The sequence below is a fragment of the Tamandua tetradactyla genome, chromosome 26 (genome assembly GCF_023851605.1).
Source record: "Tamandua tetradactyla isolate mTamTet1 chromosome 26, mTamTet1.pri, whole genome shotgun sequence".
Classification (NCBI taxonomy): domain Eukaryota; kingdom Metazoa; phylum Chordata; class Mammalia; order Pilosa; family Myrmecophagidae; genus Tamandua; species Tamandua tetradactyla.
In genome coordinates, this window is record NC_135352.1 from 30,334,700 (window position 1) to 30,347,376 (window position 12,677).

Sequence of the window (12,677 nt, forward strand, 5' to 3'; positions counted from 1 at the left end):
ATATTTCTTTTTTTTTTTTCATGGGCAGGCACTGGGAATCGAACCTGGGTCTCTGGCATGGCAGGCGAAAACTCTACCTGCTGAGTCACTGTGGCCCACCCTGTTATATGTTTTTAAACTTTTTTAAACAGGCCTTTTAAGCAGCACAATATGAATATATATAAAAAGTAACTTTGTAAAACAATATACACGCATGTATATATTTGTACATGTAAGACATTCTTTTAGTGTCTTGAGATATCTTCAACAAACTCATAAAATGAAAGCCTTTTAGCTGTTCCTCAGTGATCGACATACTTTATAATGTCAAATTGGTGCTAAATGTTGTTGGTGGTGATAATCTGTCTTTTCTATATTGACATTGTAGGAGTGGATGATATCTTGAATGATGATTTATTATGTTTACTGAATTGAGAGCTAATCTTTGCTGACATTTAATGATTATTTCTTTTTTTATTAGACAATATTTTTTAGCATATAAGAGAACTTGTAATTTAAGTGTTTGGCTGTATTTTAAAAAGCGTTTTGTAATCATAAGTATGTATTTTTAGATACCACATTTTACAAAAGAGTTGAATTTTTGTGACTTGCTATTTGTGGCAGAAGATTTTAAAAATGGCAGTGTGGTCTGAAGAAAGAAAAAAATGCAAAATTCTGGCTTAAAAACTAGGGATTTCATTGAGACAACAATATACTTAAGATTGGATTACAGATTAAGACTATTAATAAAAGGTTCTACATGAAATGGAGATTTAAACCATTTCTTAGTTAAAGTAAGCCCACATGTAGAACTAGTAGAGAAATGATGTTATTATGGAAAGACAAGAGTATCAGGGGAGGAAAAAGTCAGAGAACAAAGATAGAAGAAGATCATAACAGTTTGTCTAAATGTGGGGCAATAAGGATAGAAAAAAGCACTTGAATGGTATTTTGGAATAAAAGGATGAGAGAGACTTAGAAGAAAAAAATGTGTTAGCAATTAGAGGAAAGTTTAAGTAATAAGGGTAGAGAAGATCCAACAAGGGTAATGTCATGATAAGAGACAGGGAAGGAAGAAAGGAGGAAGGAAAAAGACTGCTGTCTCTTCAGTGCCCAGTTGATGAGCTGATCCCATTAATTCAGTGGGGACAATATCAGTCACATCATGGGTTTGAGTGACTTCATCTGACAATTTACAATGCTACTTAGCCAGCGGCAGGAATAGGCACTCCAGGGAGAAGAGAAAGATGGAGAAATGAAGAGAAGCAAGTGCATTATTAAGTATAATAATTATTTGGGCTCATACAAGGTTTTGAATTTGAAGGAAAAAAAAAAAGCACACATCCTTCTCTCCCACATCAACCCAAGTGACCCTAGCAGGTTAAGGCATCCATGAAAGAAATACAAAATCGTTTATTCTTGTTTTTTTGAAGAGAGTATTGTTTTTGAAGAAACAAGCATGGATGGGTTTATTTTTACAGCAAAGCAGAATTACAGAATTTTGGACAAAATCAGTTCAATCCTACCTTTCTGAGTGTGTTCCCTACTTTTCTTCCCAGCCCCAAGTACCAGCTCACTCCTCCACAATTTTTTCTTTTACCTAGTATTGTATGTTTTTCAGATAATATTATTTTTTGATTACTGATTTATGGTATAGAGTTGAGACAAGACTTTGCTTGAATGCCTTTCTTATTAATTGTTATTACAGTCATTATACTCTTCCACATGATCAAAAGTCTACTTCACTCTGCTTGTTTAAAGCTATACTTTGGGTTTACTCAGATAACCTCAGGTATGAGAAAGTTGAGCAATATATTGCCTGCACTGTAACTTGGAAAGCTGTAGATCAGGGTCTCATTCTGAACTCTTTGCTACCCCTAGTTCAAAGATCAGATACTTTGCCTGTTTTTCAAGATTTCAGTGATTTGTTTTGGTACGAGATCTGTTACTTAAACCACAACTGGAGCAGATTCATATCCATGTCAATGAAGCTTAAGTTTGGCAAAATCCTTATGTTGCATTACATTTCTCATATTGTGTATTGTGAAGAATGTTTTTTGTGTTTTTTTTAAAGTTAGCATTCTTTTGAATGCCGTTATATAAAAGATAGTCCAGCACCACATTATTTTTTTCCCTATTCTATGAATGGGAAAATGAAAACATGAGTATGATATGGTTAGGTGGCTTGCTCAGCTCTCATGTCTCATGACTAAGACATAACTGAAACTTGAAGAAAACTGCAGCTTTCTATGATACCACCTGCGAGCACTGTGCTGATTCATTCTTGCTGCTGTCCCTGACCTGCCCTTTTCCGAACCTTTTGCTGGTTTATATTTTCTAGCTCCATTGAATCTAAAGCACAAACTTCACCTTTCTCTTGTAGAAAGCATTTCTCCAACCTTTGACTTTGCTCTTTCATTGGCTTACCACACGTTCCCTTTCCTGCTGGGCAGGCATTTTGTGTCACAGGATGCTGAGCACAAGGAGATATAACACATTCAGACTATAACCTATTAGCCTTTGATTCTTTGGGAAATAAAAATACAAGTAACCTTTGTAGCTGGTATAGTAAGAATGACACAGGCTTAAGCTGGGATCTTAGTGGCCCAGCTTAACAGTTTAGCCCTGGGAAGTTGAGTTTGTGCCTTGATTGAGAGGGGTAGGCACTAATAGGGCTGAAGTGCTTGCACAAGGAAGGCTGGGAAAGCTGCCTTGGTGTAAGGGTCTTCAGCAGAGCTTCTACCTAAACAGTAACCTGACAGTTTCTGAATAACCTCTACATGTGAGTTACACTGTGAGGGCATGTTAAGTACAAAGCACATGAGAAGTCAAGTTGAGGAGAGAAACCACACATGTGAAAACTATCAAAAACTAGTGCTGGGTGAATGGTACAGAGAGCCAGAGCAATGGGTGCAGGAAGGGGAGATGCTTGTGTGCTGGAGTAGCTAGAGAAAAGCCACATCAAGGTGGAGACCTGAGCCAGGCCTTGGAATGGATGTGGGTGTTAGCTGTCAGGAGGAGTGAAGATGGAAGGACTGCAGAGGTCAGTGAGTAGAGCCTGGCTGAAGCAGAAGCTCTACATTGCTGGAGGGGCTTGGATGGGCCTCAACATTGGGGACTGGGGGGGATGAAGAAAGTTTTAAAGAAAAGCCAGGTTTTAATAAGGCTAATTTGATGGCAGCATTGAAAGAGCCTATGGGCAGGGTGAGAAGTAAGGTTTGAGTGGTTCTCATGCTTACTGATTTCACAAACTGGAAAAAATAAAATCAAGGATCAATATTGGTTTTAGGTTAAAAAAAAAAAAACTACCAACATTTCATAAAGAAAGGCCATTTAAACATAATACATTATATCAAAGGGTATTATTTCAGGATGATGGACAGTTCTTCAAAAGGAAAGTCCTTTAAAAGGATTAACTAAAGCTTCATGAAAAAATCCTCCACACTCTCATTATTTATTATGTTTTCATTTTAGTGTGGACCACTGAATTCATTTTTTGCAGATTTGTACCTTTGTCAATGGACATGGAAACAAAATGAATGAGAGATGAAAGTTAATTGGGCAGTCTGGATAAGGGAGTGAGAGAAAAGTAGTCAATGATTTTCAGTTACTTTCAGAAATGTCAGTCTAACCCTTCTTTACCTCAACAAAAAGTGGAAAAACAGTGCACCAGCAAATGCCCAACTGTCCTCTGAAGTACTCTGACCTAGGTACTTAAAGAGGCCTTTCCATCAAATGTGTGTCTCTGGGCATACTCTCTGCCTATGTGTGGCTTTGTGGCTCAATTTACTGCTGCTTGGCCTTGGTGGTGAACTGGCCCTGCCCGGCTTGTATATTTGAGATGTAGTTTTCTTTTATTAGCTTTCTGAATTTACACCGCAATAGGCTCTAAGGAATTTGAATAGAACATCAACTTTATGTTCTTTACGCCATGCATCTGCTCATAGCCTCATGGCTTCAAATTCATAACACAGCACATTCCTTTCTGCTCCTGACTGACCCCTCTTCACAAAGGACTCTTGCTGGAAAAGACAAACTCCCTCAGGCTCTTAAATGACCTCTTGCTCTGTCACTGATGGGATGCCTTTATTTGATATTTATCTATTTGTTCATCTTTAATTTTTACTGTATTTTTGCCTAGACTTGCTGTTTTAGCCTTTGTGGTTTATTTTTAAATCCCTTTTTACGTTTCTTAAGCAGTGGGCATATCGACAAATGCCCGAGTCACAACCTCAGTCCTTCTCAGTTGAAAATGCTGTATTCATCCTGACATGCAAATTTCTCTTTCTCCCCCTTACAGACATTATTTCCCCCTCCTAATGTCTCTCGTATTTATCTTCCTATTCCCACAGCTATCCTGGACTTTAAAAACTGGTCTTTCTGCCTCTCTCCATAGTCACTGATGCCAAGTTCATCTTCTGAAACACCATTACTGTCATACTTCTCTGCTTGAAAATCTTTAGTGGATCTTCAACTGAGAGAAAAATCGACTGACTTAGACTGTTACCAACTCAATGTCAATAGACTATTGATATTGCAAGTTTATTCAAATGGAAACAATTTGCAGTTCTCAAAAACTTTCTTTAAAACTTGATAGCAGGATTATGTATAGTCTTTAGTGCTTCCCATAAAATGGATTTAATCAGATATTATGTTCTAAAAATTTTCTGCTTTTGAGAAAATGTATGTAAATCTGAGCCAGGCTTTAGAGAAGTATGTAAAACTAGAATAGAGAAACGATTGTAACTCTGGAGAGGTGGAGACTATTTTGAGGTGTGGTGTGATCTTTGCCCCTTGAACAGACTGTCGGTCTGTAATTCAGCCTGACACTGAATTAGTCTGTATCAAAGATGAGACACATTTACATAATGTACTCATATAATGTTGGCAGTGCCCCTCGCGCAAACCTCTATTCTTTTTACCTATAGGAGGGTGAATGAGAGCTAGCCAGATGTATATTTTATCCCTCTAACTGGCTTCTCAAATTAAATCGAAGCCTGTCTTGAGGAGGCAAGACAGCAGTAGAGTTTGGTTTAGGAATGTTCGGGAGGCCTCTGGATGGGATAAATGTTTAAGTTCAGTCATGACTGGCTCTTGTCTTCCTCAAAATAAGCCCCCTCTGAGAGTTGTTTAGTGGGGGTAAATATTTTGCCTTCAGGTTTGAATCACTGTAGGAACTCCAAAAGACTTACCTATCCTGCTTTTGTCCCACTATCCCTTTTATACAGAGGGAGAATCCCTCTGTCAGAGTTCTTTAGGTTCACGTTTCCTTTTGTAGTTTAACCGCTATTGAAATATATATATATATGAAATCTATACATATATTCTCTCTCTCTATATATATATATATATTTATTTATATAGGATAAAGTTAAAGAAATACATGCTTGCCAATGGGGGGTTAGTTGACTATTGTCTGAGAATGCCACACTTTTGTTTGATCATTTATAAGTTGGGCCTTATGGCATGGAGGGGGAGAGCAGATAATAAACCCGCCAGCTGCTCAGCCATTAGAAGCAGAGCCAAGGGCTTAGTCTCCAGGCTGCCTGCCTTCTAGGCTCAGATTCTTTCCATTTCATTTCCCACCACACCAGGCACTGACTTGATGCACTAGAAGATCCAGGAATGGGGTGCAGCGCAGGTGTCTGAGAAGGACAGACTTCTCCATCTGATATCTAGGATGAGAAGGCGAGTAACTGTGCTAGAGTGAAGGAGGAAATGGGGATATTTGAGCAGATTTTACAGGTCTGACATCTAGAGAAGAAGCTTTATTGGTTGCTAAGATTGCTTCTGACATTTGGATTCTAGTCTTCTGTGACTTTCTTTAGCTAATTCTCTGATTATTTGCAGCCACAAGCACTGCTGGGAGGTGGCCAGAAGAACAGCCAGGCCCTATGGTTGACTCTTCCCGCACTGGGAGCACACCGTCGTCAGCAGGCGTTTCTGCTCTGTTCCTCTCCTCTCCTGCTCTCGTTCTCACCTTACTCGGGGAGTAGGCACTGGCGGTACGCGGGAACTGGTTTTCCTGCCACAAAAAGTTACATGTGATGCCAAGGACATTTACTCCCAGCCTTATGATGGCCCTTGTATGCCTGCGTGTGTGTGTATGTGAATGTTTGTGGTTTTAAACACAACTATCCAACCATTTAAAGCTCCCCTCCTCCCCTTCTGTCTACCTCAGAACATCAAATATTTAATAAGTTGAGACAAGAAAATAATTGTAAAATTATCAGTAAAATAAGGGTAACTAAAAATGAGCAATTGTCTTAAAACATTCTGGTTACTAGCATCAATCATTTAAACCCCTATGGATATTATTATTGGCTGGCATGAATAATGACAAACTTTTTACTCTTAAGTAGTATCTGATTCCAAGATAACTTTTTTTTTAATTGTAGTCTCATTTTTTTGGAGAAGAATCATATATTTGGAAATTGGAAAGCTCACAGACATATCAATGTAGTTGGGAAACTGAAGGAACTAAAATTTAGTTTGATAAACTTTTTTTTCCTTTCTTTGTGTACTCTGATTCAAAATTTAGGCAGAGCATAGTAACACAGGATTTCTTTCATCACTTAAATTTTAAAATGCCCTTTTCAGATAGGTCTATACCAAATCATTTAGGATTTTAGGAAGATCTGTCTGGTAGTGGTGTAGTATAGATTAGAAGGGGGAAGAGACATAATCCAGAAGTGAGCTATACACAAGAGCTGGAATTAGAGGAGTAGCAACAGGGATGGAAAAGATAGGGCATGTCTAAGAGGATGATAATGGAGGGGAATGAAGGAAAGAAGGAAGGAGGACTCCTGGGCTTGATGCCTAGATGCTAGGTGGTTGCTCTGTTGGCGTAAATGGGGGTGGTATAGGGAGCTACTTTGGCTTAATCACCATATCCCAACTTAATATGTTTTTAATTTAAAGTGATGATGGGATACCTAAGCAGAGAATGTTTCTGTTAACTTCTTGTATCACCAGAGGAAGATAGTCTAATACTTATGGTATAGTCTGGCATTTAGGGATCTTCTGTGGTTATTCTCTGCTTTCATGTTGGTGTTTTGAACTGTGAGATGGCATAGGAATTAAGATTTAACTTTCCCATAATATTCTTTAACATGTCCATCTGTTTAAATGTGCTCACTGGTATGATGCTCCCAGATTCCTGTCTGGCTCTGCCCCTTTCTGCCTGCCTGCCTTCTTCCCTCCCTCTTACCTGTCTTCCTCTTTAACTTCTTTTGACCATATGTGAAAACCTTCTTTGCTAACAACTCTGTCTAAAGCCACAGCTGATCCAAAAATTCCCCTTCAATTTAAGGAGAGTGATTACTCCTACCCGTTCCTCCAGGTTTGAAAATAATCATATTTCAGGGGGAAACATTAATAATCTTCTGACTTTATTCTAATATCTAATTTTCTTCTTACTTTAAAGAAAAAGAATATGAAGCCTAGAAAGGCTAAATAATTTTTCCAAGTTCACACAGTTACTGAGTTTTTTGTTGTGTTTTAAATGCAAACAATGCTCATGTAAGCTTTGGCCGAGACTGTTCAGGCTACTGTTACTAACTATACCACATAATATGTCCAGTGAATTCCTGGTGTGGGCAAAGCAGTTTTAAGTTGGCTTCTCAATGTAGTCATGAAAGAGCGCCTTTGTGTCAATCAGTTATCAAGACACTAATATGACCATTATGCGTTCCTTAGCTTTCTATTCTTCATAAACCATAATCCATATTCTGAGAGTTCAGTTATATTCTAAGCCTCTGAATCACAGTTTATTTCATTTACCTTTCAAGTTTTCCCATATTCCACTCTTTTAGACTCTGTTGAACTCTTTAATCCATGAATAAGTAGTTTAGAAGAGGATAATTGCGCTGGTGCACTTAAGGAAGACTTCACAGGGGAGGTGAGATCTCAGTGCTATGCCTTCAAATTGCAGTTTTCACCATTTTTTCTTAATTTCTGGTCTTTTTATTACCTGTGCAGCCTATATGGTTTTCTGGCTCAAAATTGTCCTTTTATTGAAGGAGTATGCAATTTTGTTATTATTTGTTCTAAACAAAATGTTTCATTTTATTCTATGCCCTTTTTACTTCTTTAAAAATTCCTTCTAATCTTTTTCCAGATTAGTGGAAGAATTTTATTAAAAACAGAAATGTATGTGGCTAAGACAGTCAGCTATTTGACTCTTTATTTGGTAAAAGTAGTACACTGAAGAAAAGATATACTATATTACTAAGGGGTATCCAGTAGCAAATCTGAATGATAGAGTAACATCATTAGGTCCAATTTAAAAACATATAGACTCAGTCCATGCATCCATATTTCATAAAATCAAAACCCAAAACCAAATATAATTTATAATTTTTTTCCTACTGTTTTCACCTTGGTTTGATTTCACATCATAAAAAAACAAGTAACTAAACAACAAAATTCCTCAATCCTGCCATCTGTTATGGCAGTGCTTTTTTCACAACGACAGTTTGTAACATCCTCTTATCTGTCATTGTGGGAAAGTAGGACAACATTACTGACACTGTCATAACTAAAACATAGAATATTTTGTATGCACATGTTCCATGATATATGTACATGTAGCAAAACCAAAACAGAACCTGATTTAAACATCCAGTGGTGGACTGACTTAGATAACTAATAGCAGTAATGTGATTTGTTGCACTATATATTAAAGAATTTACATTTACATATTCTGGAAAGAAACCTGAGGTTTATTTAAACACTTATCTCATAGACAGCAAATACAGAATTTATGTGATTTCGGTAGCAAGGCTGTCATTAAAAAATTCTCAGAAATCGGGTTCTAGATAGAAAATGTAAAATGCTTTTATCACCAAGGATTTTTTAGTGAGTGGAACAATCAACCAACCCCAAATCAAGGGATCATCTGGTAGTCAGTTGACTACTACCTACATACTACAAAAATTTCAGAGAAAATGAAAAGCAGAAAAGTACATTGTCTTACAGGAGTTCTGTCTCAAGTGCTAAGAGGCTTTTGATGAGAATAGGGTGAGAATTGCAAGCTGGGGAGGGGGGATTTGCTTAACATCAATTTAAATTTCTTTGCTGCTGCTACTTTTCATTAGAGGTCTTGCTGAAGCGACAAATTCTGACCTGTGCTTTACTTCATAAAGCAAAAAGGGCAGTAGTCTGCAGTTAAGCTGCTATTTCTTTCTTTCTTTCTTTCTTTTCTTTTTTTCATATATTCCAGATAACATGCGTTTAGGGGAACTGAGAGAAGGGCAGGTCTTTCCTCTGGCATCTCTGGGCTGGTCCCTTTTGTGAACACTGAGCATAGTAACAGTCGCAGAAATATGTTTTTCAAGGATCGAATGTAATAAAAAGTGATCCAGTGCCTCTTTTCTTACATAGCTATTAGGACAGCAGGCAAAACTAAGTGATAATGTCCACCTCTGAAATTCATAGGCATTGAGACAAAGATATCTGAGTTAGGACATTTCAGGATTAGTTCTCCTAGCGGTTCCCAAGACCCTAGGTTAGACATCATTATGAGAAGGATCATGTTTAAGTTGCTTAAAGAATTGTTAATTGACTAAGAAAGATTAACAGGAGTGGGACACATCTTATTTGTTTTGATAACAGGTCTTGTGCAGGTCTTAGAATGTAGACTTGCTGGACTGCTCGTGGCATGGAAAAATTTTGCTCCCAAGTCAGTCAGAACTCTGCATGCCCTTTTCCGCTGGATTTATACCATGGGGCCTAAAAATGCACAGAGGACAAACTCATCTTTCTCTTTTGTCCTCCTCCTTGTATTCTGGCACTTTGCTGTCCTAGGACAGCACGTGATTCAGTCATACACAGACCTACATGCAAGAATATGGCTGTGCAGTGAGTGAGGACAAGAAAGGATTTGGGAGATTTATAAGTGGAAAGTAAGGTGGAAAGAAAAAAAAGGAGTAGGATGCTCCTTTGGAAGGAAATTTTATTATTATAAATTGCTATTATTACCACCAACATAATACATAAAATACTAGGTTTGACTGAAATGTTAACAGTTTCCTTTGGAATGAAGCCTGCCAGGAGCCTGTGAGAAGGTGGAGAGAAAATGTAGGAAGGGCTTTTTAATTACTTTCATTTTACTGGCGAGGGCATGGAATTTCAGAGAGGTGTTGTGACTTGCCCAAAGTCATACAACTAGGAACAAGTGACAAAATAAGGGCAGGAACCCAGGTTTTTAGACTCCAGTGTCTTTTCTAATTTGTGTATGCTGCCTTTCTCAAAAGAGAGCAAATAGAGAACAGAAAGAACAGCATCAAAGAATTAATGAAATGTCAGTAATTTGGTACTGAGGTGGATAAGATAGAATTGAAAAGAAAAAAAATAGCAGTATTGGAGAGATTCAGAATTTAAGGAGAGACTATTTTGACTGAAATGTCTACTCACAAATTCTAAGAAAGAAAAAGAATATTTTGCAAAGTATGAAGCATGAAGGAAGAGCAATGGTAGAATTTGGGCAGTTTGGGAGTAAAAGAGAAAATAAAGGAGAACAAACAAAATAATGCAGTGTTCAAGGGGAGATATAGATTGGAAGGTTCTGAGGAACTGGGGATATAGCAGTAAGTAGCAGCAAGTGGACCCTAATGTATTAGCTGTTGTCTTTATTATTAGGCCACAGGACGCTCCAGTCTGTAATTCACACATTTTGTTTTTCACTCAAAACCAGATCTACTTTCCTTTTCAAAAATGTGAGTTCATTCATACTCGTAGTTTCAGCTCTCTCAGTGACTCTTGTGTTTACATTTCCAAAATTAGCTTCGCTTAAATTCTAATCTGACATTTTTGACCACTTGCTAGACTATGTTGTGCTGACCTCAAATTCATAATTTCCAAATCTGAATTCATCTTTTTCTCTGCCAACCCTGCTTCTTTCTGCATTTCCCATCCACTTAGTCACCTAAGTGAGAAACCAGGGACTCCTCTTAATTCTCTTTCTCTTCCTCACCTTTCTCCTTCAGTCACCAAGTTATATAGTCAATCTCCTAGTATTTACTCTACTCTGTAATCTCAGTGCCCAAACCCTGGTCCAGGCTTTTATTTCATAACTAGATTTACTGCTTCCTAACTTTCCCTTTTCACCTTCTCCGTTTCTACCTTAAAGCCATCCTTATATTTTCACCAGATTGACCATGTTACTTCCTTATTATTTTTTTTTTGGCATGGGTAGGCTCTGGGAATCGAGCCAGGGTCTCTGGCACCGCAGGCAAGAATTCTGCCATTTGAGCCACCGTTACTTCCCTTTTAAACTCCTTTAATAGATCCCTGTCTAGCCCAGGTGGAGGGTCTGTCTGCACAGTTCAGCAACTCAGCATGTCAGTGCCAGCCCCCACTTGATAAGAACCACGGGATCTCTCTCTCATCTCCTCTTTTCCCTGCCCTGCATACTTTCTGAGCTCTAGCCATTCGAAACCGCATGCTCTTTCCAAAACCTGCCATGCTTTGCCCCTTAAATTGCTTTCCTCCGGCCTAGAACACTCTTTACCTCTTCACACTAACCTTTAATTGTTACCTTCCAAGACTCAGTTTACAAATGATCTCCCCTGGAAAGTTTTTTCACCTCATCCCTGTTCCGAATCCCTCATCTGATTGAGATGATCCTCTTCTGTACCCTCAGAGCACATTGAACAGCTCTCTATTTAAATATTTACCATTCTTATGGTAAATATTTTAATATTTACCATTACCATTGTCTGTTTCCTCCAGTGGATTCTGAGCTCCTTGAAAGGAGAGAATGTGTTTTAGAGCCCTAGTGCAAATTCTTTTTGAATGAATGTGTGAATAAATAATGAATGTCAAGAAATTAGTGGATACATAAGAAATTCTTGATGACCAAAGGGCATGGACAAAATCCCTCCCTTATAGATGTCTATGATTTTTGAAATAGTTTCATAATTTGCCAATCAGTTTGCCTTTGTGATTTAGCACTTAAAGAGTCAATTCTTTTAGGTGGTGTACTTTCTTTTGGAAACAGGGCCTCGCAGGGGACTGGTGTGTTCCTGGGCCAGTCCCATAAGTTTTTCACGCAGTCTAGCCTGGCCTTGAGTACACCTCTTGTGTTAAGGAGAATGAGGTATACTTTAAAATTTTAGTTTTCAAAAAGATACCATTAAATTAGTGGGGTCTAAATGAATGTATTTTTAATTAAATATTCACATACAGATAAATACATGAAGATAAACTGTGAGGCATAAATTTTTTTACTGGCTCTAAATGATCAATAACCACTCCATAAACTCATTCTGATCTCCCTTCAGGTCTTAAGAGGTTTAAAATTTAGTCACCCTGAATCGTTCTTGGTTTATCTAGGAATTGTCTGATGCATTTAAATACTCAGCCATTTTGTTTCTCCAGATTATAAAATTCTGCAGTCTTTTTTTGGTAACTTCTAATTTCTGTGATAGATTGAATCATGTTCCCCACAGAGACATGTTCCTGTCCTGAACCCTGATCCAGGGGGTGTAAATTCACTTGTAAATAGGTTCTTCCAAGAATCTACTCAAATGAGGCCAAAATGAATCAGGGTGGGCCTTAATCTGTGAAGACTGGAGTCCTTACAAGCAAAGGATATTTGGACATGGAAGTGGACATGTAGAAAGAGACAGAGTTCCATGTGGTGGAAGCAGAGACTGATTGCCAGCAAGCCCCCACAAGGACAGTAAAGATTTCAG

The 12,677-nt window shown here is 38.0% G+C and overlaps 1 protein-coding gene across 9 annotated transcripts in view; it reads right to left on the reverse strand.

The window, feature by feature from the left end:
• The window catches only part of TENM3 (teneurin transmembrane protein 3), a 1,405,686-nt gene that overhangs the window by 21,153 nt on the left and 1,371,856 nt on the right, over positions 1–12,677 (reverse strand). The window lies entirely within an intron of this gene.